Source organism: Stenella coeruleoalba, assembly GCF_951394435.1.
Source record: "Stenella coeruleoalba genome assembly, chromosome: 9".
Classification (NCBI taxonomy): domain Eukaryota; kingdom Metazoa; phylum Chordata; class Mammalia; order Artiodactyla; family Delphinidae; genus Stenella; species Stenella coeruleoalba.
Window position 1 is genome coordinate 20677032 of NC_137155.1, and position 19695 is coordinate 20696726.

Below are 19695 nucleotides of genomic sequence, written 5' to 3' on the forward strand. Positions count from 1 at the left end.
TGTAATATAGGTCTTTGAACATACATTCTCCCTGAGGGGTGAATAAAGAGGGAGCAGCAGAGGAAGACCGTAAGGTTTACTAAGAGTGTGATATCTTCATGATGGGCTCAACCCTGGCTGCCTGTTAGAATGACCTGGACACTTTTTAAAAAACTGACATATTTGTCCCACACCCAGAGATTCTGAGGAGAAGAGGATTTTTTAGCTCTGCCCCCTGTCACCAGTTACTCTTAGGGAGCCAGTATTGTCATTATTAAAACATTGGTCTACGTTATCAAAAACATTTAGACAGTGATGAAGACATTGTTAGTGGGTACATGATTGCAGAGGCTAGAACAAATGTGTCTGCTATGTTGACAACTTAAGATTTTGTGCCCTAAATAACGTACCAATGTCTTCTCTTTTTTAATTTATTAGTTTCTTGGCGCTTCTCGTACCCGGAGAGCCTGTTGATCCTTGTTACATGCTGACAGCACATGTAAGTAATACTGTTCCTGCCTCAAGGACTTAAAGATTGACAATATGTTCAGACAGAATATGTCAGCTGAGTGGTGTCAGTGACGTTTAGCCCCTCTCTGCTCCCGAGTGCTCATCTGTGGTGCACAGATACAGCAAGTCTTTTAGGTACTTCATTTCAAGAGGATATTTAAAGAGGAAAGCATAGCAATTTGTTGCAGAAGTTGAACTAATCCAAACTACCCACCAAATCTAACCTTTAAATCAGCATGAGGATTGCCTTCCTCACTTTGTAACAGATTCTTTATGGTCACCTAGGCCACAAGAGTTGCCTACAGCTCAGTTGATAATTTAACTCTTTTAAAAAATTGAATAATCTAAATCTGTAGTTGTCAAAGTGTGCTTCAGGGCATTCTGGGGATTGCAAGACTCTTTCAGGGGTGTGCGAGGTGATGGATCTTTCATGTATGGGTAAGAGATCCATCAAAGCATAATATGGACCTTATAAGGTATGGTTTCAGATTCCACCCAGTGATGTCACCTTTAAATAATCCATGTACACTTGAAAAGAATGTGTATTCTGCTATTATTTGGTGGAGTGTATGATAAATATCAATCAGGTCAAATTAGTTGATAGCGTTGTTCAAGTTTTCTGTGTACTTACGAATTCTCTTTCTACTTTTTCTATCAGTTATTGAGGAAGGGGTATTGAAATCTCCAAATATAATTGTTATTTAGCTGTTTCTCTTTTCATTAGTATCAGTTTTTGCTTCATTTATTTTGAAGTCCTCTTATTAGGTACATACATGTTTATGCATGTTTTGTTATGAACTTTTGATAAATTGATCCCTTTATATTATGAAATGACCCTCTTTATCCCCTCTTTATTTTAATGTAGATCTGCTAGTGATAAATTCTTTCAGCTTTTGTATGTCTGAAAAAGTCTTTATTTTGCCTTTGTTTTTGGACAACTGGTTTTAAGCAATTTGATTATGAAGTGACTTGGTGTGGCTTTGTTTGTGTTTCCTGTGCTTGGAACTCATTAAGACTCTTGTTTCAATGGGTTTATTAATTTCATCAAATTTGGATTTGTTAAAATCTTGGCCATTATTTCTTAAAAAATTATTTTCTCTCCCTCATCTGCTTTAGGAACTCCAAATACATGTATATTAGTCTTCTCAAAGCTTTCCCAAGTATCAGTGATATTCTGTTCACTTTTTTTTCAGCTTTTTGTCTCTCTGTGTTTCATTTTGTATGGTTTTAATTGTGATATCTTCAAGTTTACTAATCCTTTCTTTTCCCATGTCTAATCTACCATTATATATTTTATCTAGTTTCTTAGATGTTTCAAGCAGGATGGTAAATCTGATTCCTGTTACTCCCATCTCATTTGGAAGCAGAAATCTCATCCATTTTCCAGAAGCCAGAAATTAAAGAGACTTGCAGAAATTTAAAACAATTCTACGCCTTTTCCTATGGAAAATATGGTTTTAATAAAAATTTTTAGGTTAACATTTATTATCATTATCTTTAAATGAATTAAATAAGTGTTTAAAATTTTTCTGTTTTAATTTTGAACATGGTAAATATTGATAGATATAACTCATGCAAACAAAAGGTCTTTGGGTTCCTCAGTAATTTTTAAGAGTGTAAAGTGATTCTGAGACCAAAAAATCTGAGAACAATTGATCTAAATGTACTGAAGCTTTTACTGTGGGTTGCTTGAACTTAGAAGTTGGGTAACCCTGGTGCTGGGGAGGGCACGGTTACAAGGATGAGAAGACCCATAAGCAGATAGAAGAAGGAAGGAGAAGAACAATCAAGCAAAAGTTAAGCCACATGGCTCCCAAGAGACACAGAGTAATGTAGAGTCCTCATTTTTCAGCTTCTGTCTTGATATTTGTAAGGCCCAGTTATCCCTCCTGGACTTAGGATTTTTGAGATAGTACTAAAAATAAATTCCATCTTTTTTTTTTCCTTAAGGAGGAAAAAGAAACTAGAGGGGAAAATTAAAACACTATGGTAGACTTAAAAGGAAGCCATTTTCGGAGTCCAGGGTTCTTTTGGAGTCCAGAAATTACAGTGCTATGACAAAGGCTAATACTGTTCACGATGCTCCATGTGGAGGCCAGCAGATTGCATGTCTGGCGTGTAGAAAAGGAATCTATAGTTTTGTGATTCTGTGGTTATTTTCAGGGTGCTGGTTAGTTCATTGGCACACACTAGAGAACCAGGACCTTCCCTCACCTTACTGTCTAATCTTGGCAACACCTCTCTGGGACTTTGTTTCTCCACAATTACAAAGTGTGAGTCAGAAGTGTTTCTAGGTCTTTCTTTGTCTGCAAGTAACAGAAACCTACATCAAACTGGCTTAAGCTCAAAGGAGCATTTATTGACGCATATAATTGGGAAGCCAAGCTGGCTGTGACACAGTTGGATCCAAGTGTTCAAACTGCCATTGTGGTTTCACTCTAGTTCTCTTCCCTCTTCCTATTCCTTCCCATTTTCTGCCCATTCCCTTCTGCTTACCTCTGTTTGCTTTGTTCTCCATTCAGCCACACAGTTGCCACCAGAAGCTCTAAGCTCATGTGGACCTTGGAGCTCATGAGCCCAGAGATAGAAACAAAGATGCACTCTCTCCCAGCATCCACAGACCAATCCTTTGGAGACTCTTTCATTGACTTGACTTGGGCCATATGCCCATCCTTTGAACCAATGACCTTACGGCTATGAAGAACCTCGGTTAGCCAGACTGGTTATGTGCCCACTCCTTTGGCAGGGAGTGGAGGATAAATTGGTATTGGCAGTCCCATCAGAACCACATGGAATGAGACGGAGGCAGCTTGGTGACTGGAAGGGTGCTGGGCAGACTGCAGCCTGCACCCTTAAAGTGTCATGAAGTGAAGCAAACTATGCCTATTATGTGTTTATGATTTAAAAAGAAATACAATCATGTGGCTATTACAGCATTGTTGGGAATTTGACATTTTCTTCTGAGTCCCCCAATTCTCTTAGCAACAGTTTCTTTTCCTATTGCTTTTCAGGTATTTCATCTCCATGGTTTAGATTTCATCTTTGCTCTGAGGCCTTTTACCAACTTTTGTTATGTCAAGAATAGAGTCAGCTGCACCCAGAGCACTCCCACTCAGTGATTTTCATTCCTGCCAACACATTCATGCTTCCTTTAAATTGTAAATCTTTTCTACCTGAATCTTTTCTTTAACTCTGATGTGTAACAGATGTGTAGAATCAGAATTGGTATTAAAAGTCTACAAATCAATAAAAAATCAAAGAGGATGATCTCTTAATACAGAGTCCTCATCAAATTTAATGTTTAGTTGAGTAATCACCTCCAGGCTCTTTGGGAGTGTGAACTAGAGTGAACACGTAGGTGAAGGATTTATTCACAGTGCCAGAAATGCTTAGTATGCAAGACATACTCTGTTTTCTCGGAAGTGGCAGCCTTTAATAACAAGCTGTCTCTACTAATCCACTTCGGAATCTCATTCCTGTGTTTTTCAGCCTAGAAGAACTGAACAAAAATGTAAAGTCTGAATTTGTTTACTCATAAAAATAAGATCTATAGTGTCATTTTAGTCATATTTCGGAATGTAGCTTATCACCTACATGTTGTATCTAGATTGGTACTATCAAAATGAAAAGGCAACATGCCAGGTGGTTATTATATTCTAGAATATTCAAGCAAAGAAATTTGCATTTGGAATTAAATATAAGATCCTTGGTCTTCCATAGATCCAGCTAAGGCTCACAGTTCAGTTAGAGACAGGAATCTGGCATTCACTTGTATGCATTTAAATGGGTGGGTTGCTGGAAAGAAATACTCCAGAAAGCTAGCAGAGGTTGTCTCTGGAGGTGAAAACATGTGATATTAATTTTCTTTTCTCTGCTCTTCTCTACTGTTCAAGTTTTCTGCAATGAGCACATGCCCCTTTCACAATAAAAATAATTTTTTTTTAAGAACAAGCAAAGGCTATTTATTCAGATCTTGATATATCAAGGGGGTCAGCCACTGTCACTTGCATTTTAGCAGAGACTCAAAGACAAGTAGGAAAGTGGGAAAGCTTATAGTGGAAAAAAGGGAAGGCTTCAGGTATGCCCTGATTGGAAGCTGTTTGCATGAGGAAGCCATAGGTGGGCTAACTAGAAGCCTAAAAGCAAGGTATTTTATGGTGTACATATTCGGGTTTCTCTGACTGTTCCTAAATTGGAAGTGGGGATAAAAATTAGAGAAGCTGTCAGTTATTAGTCAAGTCCTTGTCATTTTGAGCCAGTTATCATAGAAGTTACTGTTTGGCTTCTTGGATTATTATTAGAGATAGCAATAGCAATCCAGTCTCCTGCAAGGCTGACTTATAGCACGCTGGCTTCATGGGCTGATTATTGTATAATAAGGGGGTTGGTTTCCTGGGCAGGTTGCTGTAAGTTGTGGGTCAGAGTTCTGTTTTTATACACAGTTTGGTAATTGTCTGTTTGTATATTCAGTTTCTCACCTGGTGGCGCTGACTGCTCTTCTCATTGACTGCCTTTTCTCTGTCATGCATTGTTATTTCTAAGGACATCTTCACATTGAGTCCGTCAATATCAGGTCCTCCAACAGTTAAAAAACATGCCTTTGTAAAACTTATTTTAGGTAGTGTGATGCTGTGATTTATGATAAGAAATGTATGCTTGGTCTTCGTCCACTATTCCTAGCACAGAACTCTTAAACCCTTGGAATTTCTTAGGTATTGAGAGCCATAAGGGTGTCTTTTGCTATGTTAATGAGATGACAATTTTTTTACAAAAATAATTTTTAAAAAATTACATCTATGCTGAATTGTGAAAGTTCTTGGAATATACCAAATTATGTTTAAGCAAGATATAACTACTTAATGAAACTGACTGACACTCAGAAAACTGGCTTGAACCCCGATCTGGGCACTCTGATTCTGCCTTGACTCTGCAGGACAGGTCCCAGTGTGGTCTGGCATGTGTACCCACCTCAGGATCCTTTGCTGTGCCATTAGGGCTGCAGGAGACCTATCTGCACAAGCCCCATAAGGCCTCTTAGGACAAATCCAGAGGGGACTCTAGAGCTTAAGTTCAGGTCTCCAGTTCTCAAGGTTTCAGACTGCATCAAAAAGAAGAGAAATTTTCCCCGACTTCTGAGAGTAAGGGCCGGGGTGGGAGAGGGAGCATATCCCTTTAAGTGGGGAGGGAGAGCCATAGGCACACTGCCATGAAAGAAGACCCTTCACTCCCAAGCCCTCTCCTCAAGGATTTACCTAGTCTACGCTCACTGCGTGCCGGCAGGATCACTGGCTCATCTCTTCCAAGTGCCTTTAAGCTCAGGTTCAGGTTTGGGAAGGGTCTGTCCAGCACACAGAGTCCCGTTGATGAAGAGTGCAGTGTAGTAGCACTCAAATCTCAGACCCAATCTGACTCACAGTCCACTTGTTCAAGAACAAAGTCACAATTAGAAGCCTGCAGAGAATCCTGACCATCAACCAGTAGCATAAGGCCCAGGTTAAGACGACCGTGAATGGGTCTTGGAGGTAATAGGCCTGATGTGAGTCCTGGCTCTTACCCAGCAGAGGTGAGATCTTGGGGCAGAACTTACCCGCTCTGAGACAATTTTCTTATATAGAAGTGTGGATAGTTTATTAGACAGGTTACCAGAAATAAGATGGGGGTGAAATGTTGGCAATAGAAATTGCTTAATAAATGACAACTCTCGTTATAATTATATGCTAAATCATGTTCACAAAATAAATTCAGTCCCCTTCCAGCCATTTCTATCAGACTCAAAACCCCATTCTTTAAGTTTCCCATCGAACCTGTTAATAAAACCAAGAACCATTTGTTGCTCATCTCTGAACCAGCTATAAATTGTCTTTATCATGCTTCAGCTACAACACACAAGCTGGAAACAGCTTGGCATCCATCTTTTGGATTCCAGGGATGACTTTTATCACCTTGGAAGGCTTAGGCATGTTACTCATAGGAAGTGCTATTAATAGGTCAGACCGTCATCCATAGTGTTCAGAACGTATCATGTTTTTTTGGTTTCTTTGTTCGTTTGTTTTAATAAGGAGAAAGAAAAGAAAAAGCAACCCTACTGACTCTACTGATCCTGTGATGGAAGTTAGGTCCTCACTTTTTTGTATATTCTTCTGTAACGAGGTTAATTTTGATATTTTACTTTTCTCTGCTAATGTATGTTTGGTCTTCATCCACTATTCCTAGCACAGAGCTAGGAGCTAATTCAGCATAGATGTAATTTTTTAAAAATTATTTTTGTAAAAAAATTGTCATCTCATTAACATAGCAAAAGACACCTTTATGGCTCTCAATACCTAAGAAATTCCAAGACGATCCTTGACAAAGTCATGGTCACCAAATCAGTGTGTTTCTCTAATAGGGTAAATCATGTTAGAGATAACGGAAGCTTTTGAGCATCTGGTTTTACCAGAAACTAAATGTAACGTGGGCCACAGTGGACTGGAGCAAAGAAAGCATAACCTTTGTAATTTTCATTACTTCATAGACGCTATGCATAATCTTATTTTCCACATGCAGATGCTAGGATAAGGAAATGGCTACATTCTATTTTTTCCCATATCATAAACCAGTAATTTCATCTGAAAAAGTAGCTTGTTCAGTGTTTTATTGAATCTAAGATGCTGTCTATTGTAAAATATATCATTATTCTGTGTAATCACTAAGAAAGAAAGAGCACTGCCATTGATTGAGAGATGTTAAATCTGAAAAAGTGAGTCTTGAAATCAGTTAAAGATGGTATATACTTCTATGTTTGTTGAGTTCTTTTTTACATCCTTTGTGTCTCCTTGCTCCCGTTAATACTTAAAGACATTAGTTTGAGAGAATTAATCACAATTAAAATAGATGTTCCACGTTATACAACACAGATACAGCCATTCACCGCTGAATGCCCTAATCATAATGGCATTTTAAGCACTAATGAAATGGAGCTAGTTTATATTTCTTGAATTGATTAAATAAGATAAAGGCTCAGTCATCAGGCACACCAAGACAGGCATCACCAGGAGGACTGGCTGGATCTTATAGTATTCACAGGATTTGTAAACAGAAATGCCATTTTGTCATTCCTACCATCTTGAGCACTTGTTCCTAACAAATCCTTGGGATAATACCAGATACCCCTGCTCTTTTTTTTTTTTTTTTTCTGAACCAGTCACAGAAGAGCTTCAGATTTTGGCTAATATTAATCAGTTGACCCCAGGCAGTTATGACATATTCCTTAGGAGTATAACAGGCAAACAGGCTCGGGGAGAGGTAGAGCTTTCTACAGTGGCCTCAGTAGTAGAGGTGAGCCTGGGGAAACATACCGTCTGGCGTTCCATGGCAGTGTTCGGTCAGACGGTTCTGGGACCAGAGTCTGGCTGTGCTCTCACTGTGTAGCCTCCCTTTGTTCCTGCCCATTCTTTGCGCCTGTTTTCCACCTTCCCACAGATTCTCATTAAAGCTCTCCTTGGTCTCCACGACTTCCTGCTGTCTGCCACTAAGAAGTCTGACTCCCTGATCTCTGTCAAGGGCAGGTCTGTACTCAGCTTGGGAATTCCAGAGATAAGGGCCTAAGCATAGTGGTGGCCAGGAGGGTGCTTCTGGGTAAGGCAGCCTAGAAGGACACCCGGAGTGGCTTAGAAAGCTCTTCTCGAGGAGCCATCCTACTGGTAGATAGTAAGTCTGACCATCTGCCTTTTTTCCCTTGTCCCCTCTGTCTGTAAACCCTTCCCAATGCCCCAGGCATGCAATTAGGTACTTTTTTTTTTTGGTGGTACGCAGGCCTCTCACTGTTGTGGCATCTCCCGTTGCGGAGTACAGGCTCCGGACGCACAGGCTCCGCGGCCATGGCTCACGGGCCCAGCCGCTCCGCGGCACGTGGGATCCTCCCAGACTGGGGCACGAACCCGCGTCCCCTGCATCGGCAGGCAGACTCTCAACCACTGCGCCACCAGGGAAGCCCTAGGTACTATTTTTAAAATCAGCTTTTATCTAAGCATCTTATGGGTTATCTCTGCTCCCACAGAGGTGCAGGAAACTCTGACAGCACACTGATTACACCCCACTTGATGGGGGCAGCCTGGGAAGTTGAGATGGACAGGGCAGCTCTCTTGCCTGCCCTGCCAGGAGGTTTCAGTGCTTATCTCTTAAGTCTCTGAGATTTTTTTGCAGTTTCCCCACAGTATAGAGAGTGCCCTATATCAGAGTGCTGGTGTAAGATGGATTTCTTTCCTTCTTTTTTTTTTAAACCATGCTTACTCAGGCACTGAGGAATATAGTTCCTGGCTTTTAAGAGAAGGTGCCTGTTGGACTCTGAATAAGGCCATTTCCTCTGCCATTAGAGACTTTGGCCTGAACAAGACCTTTTCCAAGAAACCATAGGCCCATATTCTGGTATTCAGCATTTCATCCCTCATCCTCCCACCAGTCCTCTCTAGGGTTCATAGGGTTCTAGAAATTGAACACCACCATGAAACAATCACCCAAACTCATTCTTCCACTTTACAGCCTTAAGAAAATGAAGTTAAAAACACAGACCCCAAAAACCTTTAGTGGAACTTCAGACCTAATATATGTGAAGGGCCTTTTCCAGAAGGAATAATAACTAGAAGCCACAAATAAAGCACTGAAATAAAATCCCCCTTTGAATTATGCATAAGCAAAGTAAATTAGTAAAATCTAAATGTACTTTAAGAATAGAGATTTGCCATTTGCTGGGACTGGGGTTTATTTCATTATTGAAAAGGAAGGGAAAAAACAGAAGTAATAAAATTAGTTGTACTTAATATTGAGGACAAACATGCTTCACATTTTTGATGATCATCTCTAGTCCATCAGTATATTGTCTAGCTGCACCTGGGTTAAAACTGTCATTAAAAGGAGAGTTATCTTATTTGAAGGGGTTGATTGTCTCTTGAGCTGAGGAGATGGGAACACGAGGTTTGATTTTTCTTTCTTTTGTTTGTTTGTTCATTCATTTGTTCATCGTGAAGCCCCTTCTCCGCCTGGTACTGAGGAAGGGATATTAACACAACAACAGCTCCTACTCTTCAGGAAGTTTTCTTCAGTATTTAAGAATGGTGCCTCTTGTCATACTTATTCTTCATTTGATGGCTAAAGCAGATGTTTTACTCGTGGTTCTCTTTGAATTTCAAAGGAGAGTCACTGCTTCCTGTCGGGGTAATCAGGGATGAATTCATGGGGAGCAGTGTTTTGAACTGGGTTTTCAAGGGTAAGTAAGATTTTGATAGGTGGAAATGGGCAGGACAAAGGCACTTCAGGGGAGAGGGGACAATGGGGATAAGTATCTGGGAGATTCCAGTAATATTTACTCAGGAAGAGAATCCTTTGGAGTAAGATGAGAAGAGTAGTGTGGAGCTGCCCAGTGGAGGCCCTTGAATACAGAACAGAATTTTGTTCTGGGGAAGTTGGGGCAGGGAAGCCCTAGTTTTCTTTTCTGTACTTGAACCTTCCTGTAGGAATTGGCTTCTCTGCTTCTCAGTTGATGGGCTTGGTTCATGAAAAACTAGAGAGCTTGCTGTTGGATTCTCCCCCTTCCGCCTTCGCAGCCTTTGATAAACTCTGGAAACTTCCACCATCAGGAGCCTGAGGAGCCAGAGCGTCCCTGAGGGGAGGCTTCCTGTGTGGAGAGCCTGTGTGCTTCAGGTCTGACCACACGGCAGCCCTCGTGCTGCTCGCCAGTGCGGGTCAACGATGGGAGAGAAGTCATGAGCAGATCGGGGCATGGGCCAGCCAGCAGATGCCCCCGACCTTTCCGTCAAGGGAAGGAGTTGAATTTGCTTATTCCTGGGATGCCTTCTTTCCATGCTTTAGTCTACCCTGCATTTGTCATTTTGGTGGGGAGCCCCTGTCTCATTTGGCATGGGTTTTGCAGGTTTACAGGCTACGGTTTGCTGAGCTCCTTTGCTAATATGAAAAATCACATTTCTTTTTTTCTCTGGATTGCTTGAATTTTAAAAATTTGAGCAGTTTTTATTTTTTTTATTTATTTAATTTTTTTTTTGCGGTACGCGGGCCTCTCACTGTTGTGGCCTCTCCCGTTGCAGAGCACAGCCTCCGGACGCACAGGCTCAGCGGCCATGGCTCACGGGCCCAGCCGCTCCGCGGCATGTGGGATCTTCCCGGACCGGGGCACGAACCCGCGTCCCCTGCATCGGCAGGCAGACTCTCAACCAGGGAAGCCCTGAGCAGTTTTTTAAAAAGCAAGGTTGAAAATCTCAAGTCATCTTAGAGGCTGTAATTCTGTAATTTCAGCTCCCTAGCCTCATTCCTGACGTTGATCATCAAGTCTGCTATTACGCTGGATAATTAAAGGGATGTGGACATCAGGGAGAGAGCAGGTGGGGATTAATATTTGAAGGGCTTGATTAGTCTTCTGTAGTTCCCGTAAGATCACAGGATATTGTTAAAACTCTGAACTCTGGTACAAAGCATTTTTGTTGATTAGCTAACTATTGCCATATTTGACTTTTCATTCTTTCTTGTACTACAAGGAAAGATCTTTTCTCTTGCCAAGTCTTGCTGATTCATCCCCTGCTGTATCTCTTACAGTCTCTCTATGCCCATTGCTACTTTCATGTACAAGTCTTGTTACCTTTCTCCTCTTCCTGTCCTTCAAAACTGCTCTTATCAGGGTCACCAAAGCCCTACCTATTAATAATCCAGTGATGTCCAATTTATCTATTTGTTCCTTTTGTTGCTTGTGCTTTTGGTATTATTTTGGTACAAAGAAACCCTCAGGGTCACAAAGAGTTATGCCTATGTTCTCTTTTAAGAATTTTATAGTTTTAGTTCTGACATTTAGGTATTGCGCAAAGGCATTTGTTAAGGGGGGTATTTTATAGAATTAGGAGGGTTTGAAGAAATGGACTATAGCTCAGGCTTCCAGGAACAACCTTCCAGACCACATTATAGAACTGGGCTGCCAAAGAGCTGCTGTCTTAACCATGACCAGAACGCTGCCGCACACCTCTAGCCCTAGGACCATCCCACCTCTGCCATGGTCTGCACCAGCAGAATGGATGCCTTGTGCCCTACCCCTCTTCCCAAGCAACTCAGAGCCTCAGTCTCCTCATCTATAAACTGTGAGTGCCGTCTACCCCCAGGGTGTATTAGTACATTTCACAGCTGGTGTGGCATGGGCACAACTCAGTGATAATGGATGTGGACTGTAAATCACTCATTAGGACTTACTGGTGCCAACCAGCTGAATATCAACCCTCTTGACAGTATTACAAGAATTAAATGAGCTTGGCACAGCAATGCCAAGTGGCAAGGCTTATCCTGATGGTCCTGGATGCCTAGAGCTTGCCTGGTTTGACTGAGATTACACAAGGTGCCAGCGGTCAGACTGAGGTGGGAATTCTGTGAATACCCCCAACACCTTAACGAAGAGTGAATGCTCTCACAGAGTTAGAGCAGAAACTGGGGGTGGTAGGGTGAGAGGTTGGCATCCTGGTTTTGGACTCCTGCATCTGGCTGTCCACCTGAGCACAACGCCCACACACAAGAAAGAGGGCTGGGTGGGGTTTGAGTGCTCAGTCAGGGAGGAGGCTGCTCCATTTCTCAACTGCTATTCTAGTGAAACAGGTGGATGAATTTGAGCCCAAAAGGTAGGAAGGGAGGAGAATAACTGGGAGCATTAGGCTTTGGGGTGCCCTCTGCATGAGAATGATGGGCACTAAACCTGTCTGAGGCAAAGGTATGGAAAGGAGTAAACACATCGGAGACTGGAGTCCAGAACCTTGAAAGTTTAATGAGATCAGTTAGTGAAGCAGTACCCTATGATTAATCACTTCAAAAGCATCACTTAAATCAAGGAGGATCATGGTGGACAGTGACCATTTAATTTAGCTATTTAAGGGACATTTGGAACAGTGCGCTGTCCGGAAGACTTGGCTTCTAAATCCAGGCAGATAAAGGTCCATTAGGTCCCCAGAGTGGAGGACTTCAGATCTGAGCCAACTCAGCAGACCTGATGCACCTGAATAGATGAGAAAAGGCAAAAGGACATATATCATAGTGAAGCGGAGTCACTGACGGTTTTTTACTTCTTTTATTTTTTATTTTTTAAACGTCTTATTACTTGAGGTCCTAGAAAAGTGATATTAAGAAAGACAGTAACTGAATACAAGGTTATTAGAGGGAATATTGCTATTGTGTTTTGTGAGCAAATGAACATGTTATATAAGCAGCAAGTTATAAGGGCTGTGCACAAAGAGCAGAGTTTAATATTATCAGAAAATAAAGCTTACAAGTGAATATACCCGATGCATATTTAATGAAGAGCATAATCAAGGGATATTAGAGCTATAAAGGACCTGGCCAGTTATTTGGTTCATCTCCTCATTTAAGCAGACGAAAATAAACGCAGGACTCAGGTGTCCTGAGTCTACACCATCATGAGGGGTGGAGCAGGTATTAGCATTAGGCCACACCACTCTGTCCAGGCCCATCCACTTCATCGTTAATTGTGCTGCAGGAGACCTTAGCTGTAAAATGGACACTTCACGTTTCTGCACTGCAACTAAACAGACTTCGGGGAGCTAGCTGGGAGAGGGAGAATCAGACTGAGCCAGGGTTGCTCAGGAGATCCTGAAAGGCTATGGATTTGGAACCCAAAGGGCAAAGTCTCCCTCTCCTCTGAAAAAGGGTGTCTAGAGCTTGGGCACCTGCTTGCCCACCCTTTGCTCCCAACTGCCCACCCAGGCAGCTACCGAACTTGGAGACAACCTGGCTTAAGAGGGCGAAGGGGTGGGTGCACGTTAGTCTAGGGAAGGAGTGCTCCCAAATCAGTCTGTTCCTCCTGGTGACCATCCTTCATTTCACCATTTAAATACACAGCTCCTTTTTCTCATCTTTCTTACTGTCTTTTGAATGGATTGCCTTTCCTTGCTTGTTCTCTTATTCCATTTCCCTCTTTTTACTGATCAGGAAGTTAAACCCTCTATTTCTGCTTTTTTTAGTGTTTGTCCTTGAAACTTTTATATGCATACTTATCAGTACAAATTTAATCAATATCTTAATTCTTTTTCTGTAAAAATAAGGACATTCCACCACTTTTAACTCAGAACCCCTCTCCTTACTTCCAAGCTATTGTTGAGTGTTGTAATGTCTTTTTTAAACCCTAAAAATCAGAAATTATTATTATTTTATATAGTTAGCATTTATATTTACTTCCATGTTTACCAATTTCTTTATTCACAGTCTTAGCCCTGCCTTTTCTTCTGAAGTATATCCTCCCTTTGGGTGCAGGTCCTGTTGGTGGTAAACGCCCTCAGTTTGATTGTTTCACCTGTCTTCTTGAAAGGCTACATAATTCTTTGTTGACAGTTATTTTCTCTCAGCAGAGATTTTCCCACTCTTTCATGGCTTCCTGTGTAACTGTAGGCAAGTTGGCTATTGGTCTGTTTGTCATTACTTGTAACCAAGATGTCTTTCTTCTCTGGGTGCTTTTGGGATCATCTTTATCTTTCTTGTTTTGTGGTTTTACTGCAACAGGTCTAAGTGGGGATTTTTTCTTTTCATTTATCTATGTGCTTCTTGTCTGTGTAGTAATATCTCATGAATTAAAAAAAAACCTCTCTGCTGATATTTCTTCACATTTTCTCTATTATTTCCTTTTGACTCAGACATCTGTTAAACCTCAATTCTATCTTCCATCTCTCCTTACTTCCATATTTTCTATTTCCATGCCTCTATTTGCTTAATTTTGGGTAATTTCTTTGGATCTATCTGCCTTTTTTTTTTTTTTTTTTACAGTATATCTAATCTACTGTTTAATCCACTTGTCGTTTTCAGTTTTAATATTTTTCCTTTCTAAAATTTTCACATGAATCATTTTCAAATCTTTCTGGTTCTCTGTTTTCTTGATCCTTTTCTGATTCCATCTTCTTTAAACATTTTCTACATAGTAATTTTGTTCCCAGTAGTTCTAACATCTGAGGTTCTTGGAGATGTAAATCTATTGTGTTTTGTTTTTCCTGACTCCCACCCATGTTGATTTATTTCCTTCTATATTTGGTAATTTTTTACTGAGGAATAACATTTGATTGAACTTACTTTGTTTCTCCACAGAATTTGTGCTTGCTTCTGCTTGGGCGTTAGGTAGTGCTACCAACCTGACACCACTTTCACCACTTTGTTTTAATTTATATTTATATTTTGAAAATATTTATTTATTTACTTATTTATTCATTCATTCATTTTACTTTTACAGACCGTAAGGGGGTGGGAGAGGGAATAAGGAAAGAGAAGAGACCAGTCTGGCAAGAACACTGGGCACACTTGGGCGGGTCCCTCCTGCACTATAAGAGTTCATGCAGTGTGCATTTAACCGTGTGAGCAGTAGTGCCCTTACAGGCTACTGACGCTCGGGGAGGAAGTGTAGAGTGGGAAAGTCAAAAATTAAATCTGAAGCTCTTAAATGTTGTATCGTTTTTTGTTTTTCTGGGGGGACGGAGATGCTGTGAGCTGAAAAATAGTTCAGGGAGTAGGTCTGCAGCTAGGCAGGTAGTGGCACCACGTGATCCTGCTGCTTTGAGCAATTCTTCATGCTCTTTGCTGGGCTCAGGCTGTAGTGATGAAACCATCTGTACACGGAGCTTGCAGCAGATGGAGGGGGTGTGAAAGAAGCCAGAAAGGCAGCGCACCTGTGCGAGAACTGAGGGCTTTGGACGTAGTCGTACTGGCCACGAGGAGCCACAGGTTGTTCTAGAGGAGAGGAGAGTTATTAGCCAAATGACATGAGGTGGAGGAAAGGGTGTCCATGTGATTGATAAGAAAATAAATTATTATGAAGGAGAAAGGCATGTCAAATGATGATACCAAACTCTGCCTGGAGGGAGTGCTGTTTCCATCCTTCGCGCTCTGCTCCTCCAGGAAGCCTTCCTGGATAGTGCCCCGCCCCCACAGGCCCCTGAAGACCTGGACGGACCAGGTCCCAGGGCGGCCTCCGCTTGGCCTGTCTCTGGATCTTGGTCTTGTTCAGGGGCAAAGGGAGGCCAGGAAGGCACAGTAGCTGCAGTGAGGCGGGGGTCCTGGCAGCCTCAGGAGGTGACCGCAGCCTGGCCCTGGGATCTGGGTGCGGGTTCCCGTCTGGAGGGGACTGGGCCTCACCAGCTCCAGGGCTAAGAGCAGAGTGCCCGTGGTGGCTGTCCCCAGCTCATCCTCTTGTTTTAATTTTTATAGTAGAGCTTGATAGCATGAGTAGTGTAAATGTAACCGCCACACAAGGGTGAAATAAAGCCTAAGGATGCAAATTCTGAGGAAAAAAATTATAATTCATTTTTTTCCACCCGGGGTTATGATGGAGATAGGCTTCCTCTGCTGGGAGGTGAATTATTTTTCTGCCCTGAGGTCTCACAAAGGGTGTACCCCTCTTGAGGGTCCTGGCTCAGTGTGAGAGTCTGAGGTGCACCTCCTGCTTTGCATAGTCCAAGTTGTTTTCTCTGGTTCTCTGTGTAACAGAAGCATTGGACCTTCAGGGCAAACCAAGCTTGTTTGTTTGGTCTTGTTTTTCGGGTTATTTTTGGTTTTGTTTTCCATTTACTGTCTACAGACCTGGTTTTAGCTAACTGCTCCTGTTTTGCCCCTTGAACCTGATGATTTACCATATTTTCATTTGAGCTCAGCAATATTTTATTGTTTCCCTGTGTTATTGCAATATAATTGACATATAACATTGTTTAAGTTTAAGGTGTATAACATGATTGATATATGAACATATTGCAAAATGTTTGCCACACTAAGTTAACATCCATCACCTTATATAGGTACAGAGATTTTTTTCCTTGTGATGAGAACTTTTAAGATTTACTCTCTTAGCAATATACAAATACTGTATTGTATATCTTTCAGAGATACAGTACAGCATTGTTAACTATAGTCATTGTGTTTCACATTAAATCCCCAGAACTTGCTTATCTTATAACTCGGAGTTTGTACCTTTTGACCACCATCACCCATTTCTCCCACCCTCAGCCCCTGCCTCTGGCAACTACCAATCTGGTCTCTGTTTCTGTGTGTTTAGTTTTTTTTTAGATTCGATATATAAGTGAGATTGTAGAGTAGTTGTCTTTTTCTGTATGACTTATTTCACTTAGCATAATGCCTTCAAGGTCCATCCATATTGTCACAAATTGAGACGATTTCCTTCTTTTTAATGGCTGAATAATATTCCACCTGGTATATATACCACATATTCTTTATCCATTCATCCACTGATGGACACTTAAGTTGTTTCCATGTCTTAGCTATTGTAAATAATTCAACAGTACTTTAAAGAGTATGTTTGTTATAATTAATCCCGGATCTAGTATTCTCAGGGAGGAATTTTCATAATTGCAATCCATAATCCTACCAGAAGAACAGTCCCCACAAGTGTATGATTTTTCATAGCTGACCTAACTCCAAAATGATCTTAGGTGGCTTACAGACAGTGGTATGCTAGAGTCATCATGTACTGGCTTATAAGAAATTTATTGTTAAACTTTTAGGAATCTTGCAAGTCGTTTGTTAAACACAGCCATCATTAAAAATTAAATTATGTAAACTTACAATTAAACAAATCATATTAATAATAAATACTCAAATTCATCACTTTCTAATTATGTTTCACTGTTACTTACACTGTTGAGGTTATTTATGTCCATCGTATCTGTGTGGTGAAAATGCTACAGAAAGGTGTCCTACTGCACATCTCTTCCTAAATCCACTTCGAGCAACCTCATGTTGGTATCTTGAAATTGGCCATAGTGGGAGTATTTACACCAGGGAAATGGGCACACACTACAAATCAACTCTTTATTTATTGCTTTATTGATCATCTAGACTTCATATTATGATGGAGAGAATGATAACAGTGCAGAGTAAACACGGAAAGTGTGTCTTGTCCATAGTAGTTACATTATGAATAGCACAAAAAGTTGAGGAAATATTCTTCCAGTATTTGGAAGCAATTGATGAATTTAGCAAGACAGTTGCTTACATAATGAGGAATGAGTGGATTTCTGACACATGACATAGATCTTTGTTGCTTCACTTTTGTCTTCCTTGTTAAAGTAAATGGAAATGTCAACCAACATTCATGTCTAAACTATTCTTGATTATTGGTTGCAACCATAGGTTAGCTGTGGATAAAGGGTTTGACTAAAATCAACAAAAGCATTCTATGAGAATCAACTGGCTGCAAGGAATTTACAGTAAGAAGTATTGTGTATTTTCCTTTTGTTTACTGTGTATTATAGGTCATTTATAGCAGCAAATTTGGCATATACATGTACATTCTTTTCAGAGAACCAGTTGTGGAACATTCACCAGCCCACCTCTGCTCATAGGGATGTACAGATACAATAAGGTAAGATTTGAAGTAGATGAGAAAGAAAAAGGAACAGCAAGGAGAGGGCCCCACTAGAGCTGCAAATGATGCTAACAGACAATTTCATATTACAGAGGGCAGACGTAGGCTATGGTAGGCCACAGATTTGCCTCTAAGCTTCCTAGCACATCTTATATAAAGGAAAATTTGATCGCGTACTGAATCTTCAGTGTTTGGGTCAGAAGTTGTAGCATTTTTCCTAAGCCAGGTCCAGAAGGAATTTTATCCTGAGGGTGTGTGTAGAGGAACAGTGTATTTTTATAAATATCAATAATGTCCTTAAAGCAAACCTCATTTAGAGTCACAGGGATGCTTCTGGGAGAGCCCCTCTCTGAAGGCTGAAAAATTCTTGCCAAAGTGTATTTCTTTTTTTTTTTAATACATGTATTTATTTTATTTATTTATTTTTGGCTGTGTTGGGTCTTCGTTGCTGTGTGCGGGCTTTCTTTAGTTGTGGCGAGCGGGGGCTACTCATCGTTGCAGTGCGCTGGCTTCTCATTGCAGTGGCTTGTTGCAGAGCACGGGCTCTAGGCTTGTGGGCTTTAGTAGTTGTGGCACACGGGCTCAGTAGTTGTGGCTCGCGGGCTCTAGAGCCCAGGCTCAGTAGCTGTGGCGCACGGGCTTAGTTGCTCCGCGGCATGTGGGATCTTCCCAGACCAGGGCTCGAACCTGTGTCCCCTGCATTGGCAGGCGGATTCTTAACCACTGAGCCACCAGGGAAGCCCCAAAGTGTATTTCTGTAAGAGACACATATTGAAGTATTTGGGGGTGAAATAATATGGACTCTGGGACTTGTTTTAAAATTCTCCACAGAACAAAGGAATAAACAAACATCTGTTGAAGTGAATAATCGAAGCAAAAAGAGCAAAATATTGCTAAATATTGGAGCTGGGTGATGGGCAGTTGGGAATTCATTAAATTCTTGTCTACTTTGAGACAAGATTGAATCTGATCCATGTGTCTCTTGTCATAACAGCTCCTCCTCCCTCTCCCCAACACACCTTATCTCCGCTTCCCCCTCCTTGCTATTCATGTGGTAGAAAAACTGGGTCTTTTGTCCTGCAGAACATCCCACATTGTGGATTTGGCTATTGCTTTCTCATGGTGACAAAAAGTATTACCTTAGCAGAGAAATCCATTAAACTCAGAGATTATCCTACAGGAGTGATACACGGGTCAGGAATGTTTTAGTGGAAACAAAAGGGAAGAGAAATGAGCTATCTGATCAGAGGAAAGGAATCACAGTAAACAGGGGCACAGCCCACAGGGAAGGTGAGGAAAATGGGGGCTGAAAAGGAGAGGACAGCCCAGAAGAAACACTCTAGATAAGCTTCATTTACTCCTGATTTCTGAGTTCTTTGTCTTCCAGCACCTCCCCTTCCTTACCCTGGCACCTTAACCCTCAGGCAGAGTGGTGGGGGTAGGTGTCAGGGACATTTTCCCCCTTCTGGTTGCACTGTCGAGCTAACACTTAAGCAATTTAAAAAAAAAAGTATTTCTCTTGAACCACATGCTTTTAAAAAAGGACAAATACATTTAAAATCAAACCAGTTTTGAAGAGGCAGCATCTTTTTTTTTTTTTTTTTTTTTTTTTTTTTTTGCGGTACGCGGGCCTCTCACTGTTGTGGCCTCTCCTGTTGCGGAGCAACAGGCTCCGGACATGCAGGCTCAGCGGCCATGGCTCTCAGGCACAGCCGCTCCGCGGCATGTGGGATCTTCCCGGACCGGGACATGAACCCATGTCCCCTGCATCGGCAGGCAGACTCTCAACCACTGGGCCACCAGGGAAGCCCGAA

General features: G+C 41.4%; 1 protein-coding gene across 7 annotated transcripts in view; it reads left to right on the top strand.

Moving 5' to 3' along the window:
* The window catches only part of PHTF2 (putative homeodomain transcription factor 2), a 160824-nt gene that overhangs the window by 120219 nt on the left and 20910 nt on the right, over window positions 1–19695 (top strand). For 6 of the 7 annotated variants that reach the window (XR_013829765.1, XR_013829766.1, XR_013829767.1 and 3 more), the window contains one exon: window positions 418–478. The gene's annotated coding sequence lies outside the window, so the exon portion shown is untranslated. Of the gene's footprint in view, window positions 1–417; window positions 479–17815; window positions 17879–19695 lie in introns of all 7 variants that reach the window. The other variant, XR_013829764.1, reaches the window with a different exon arrangement.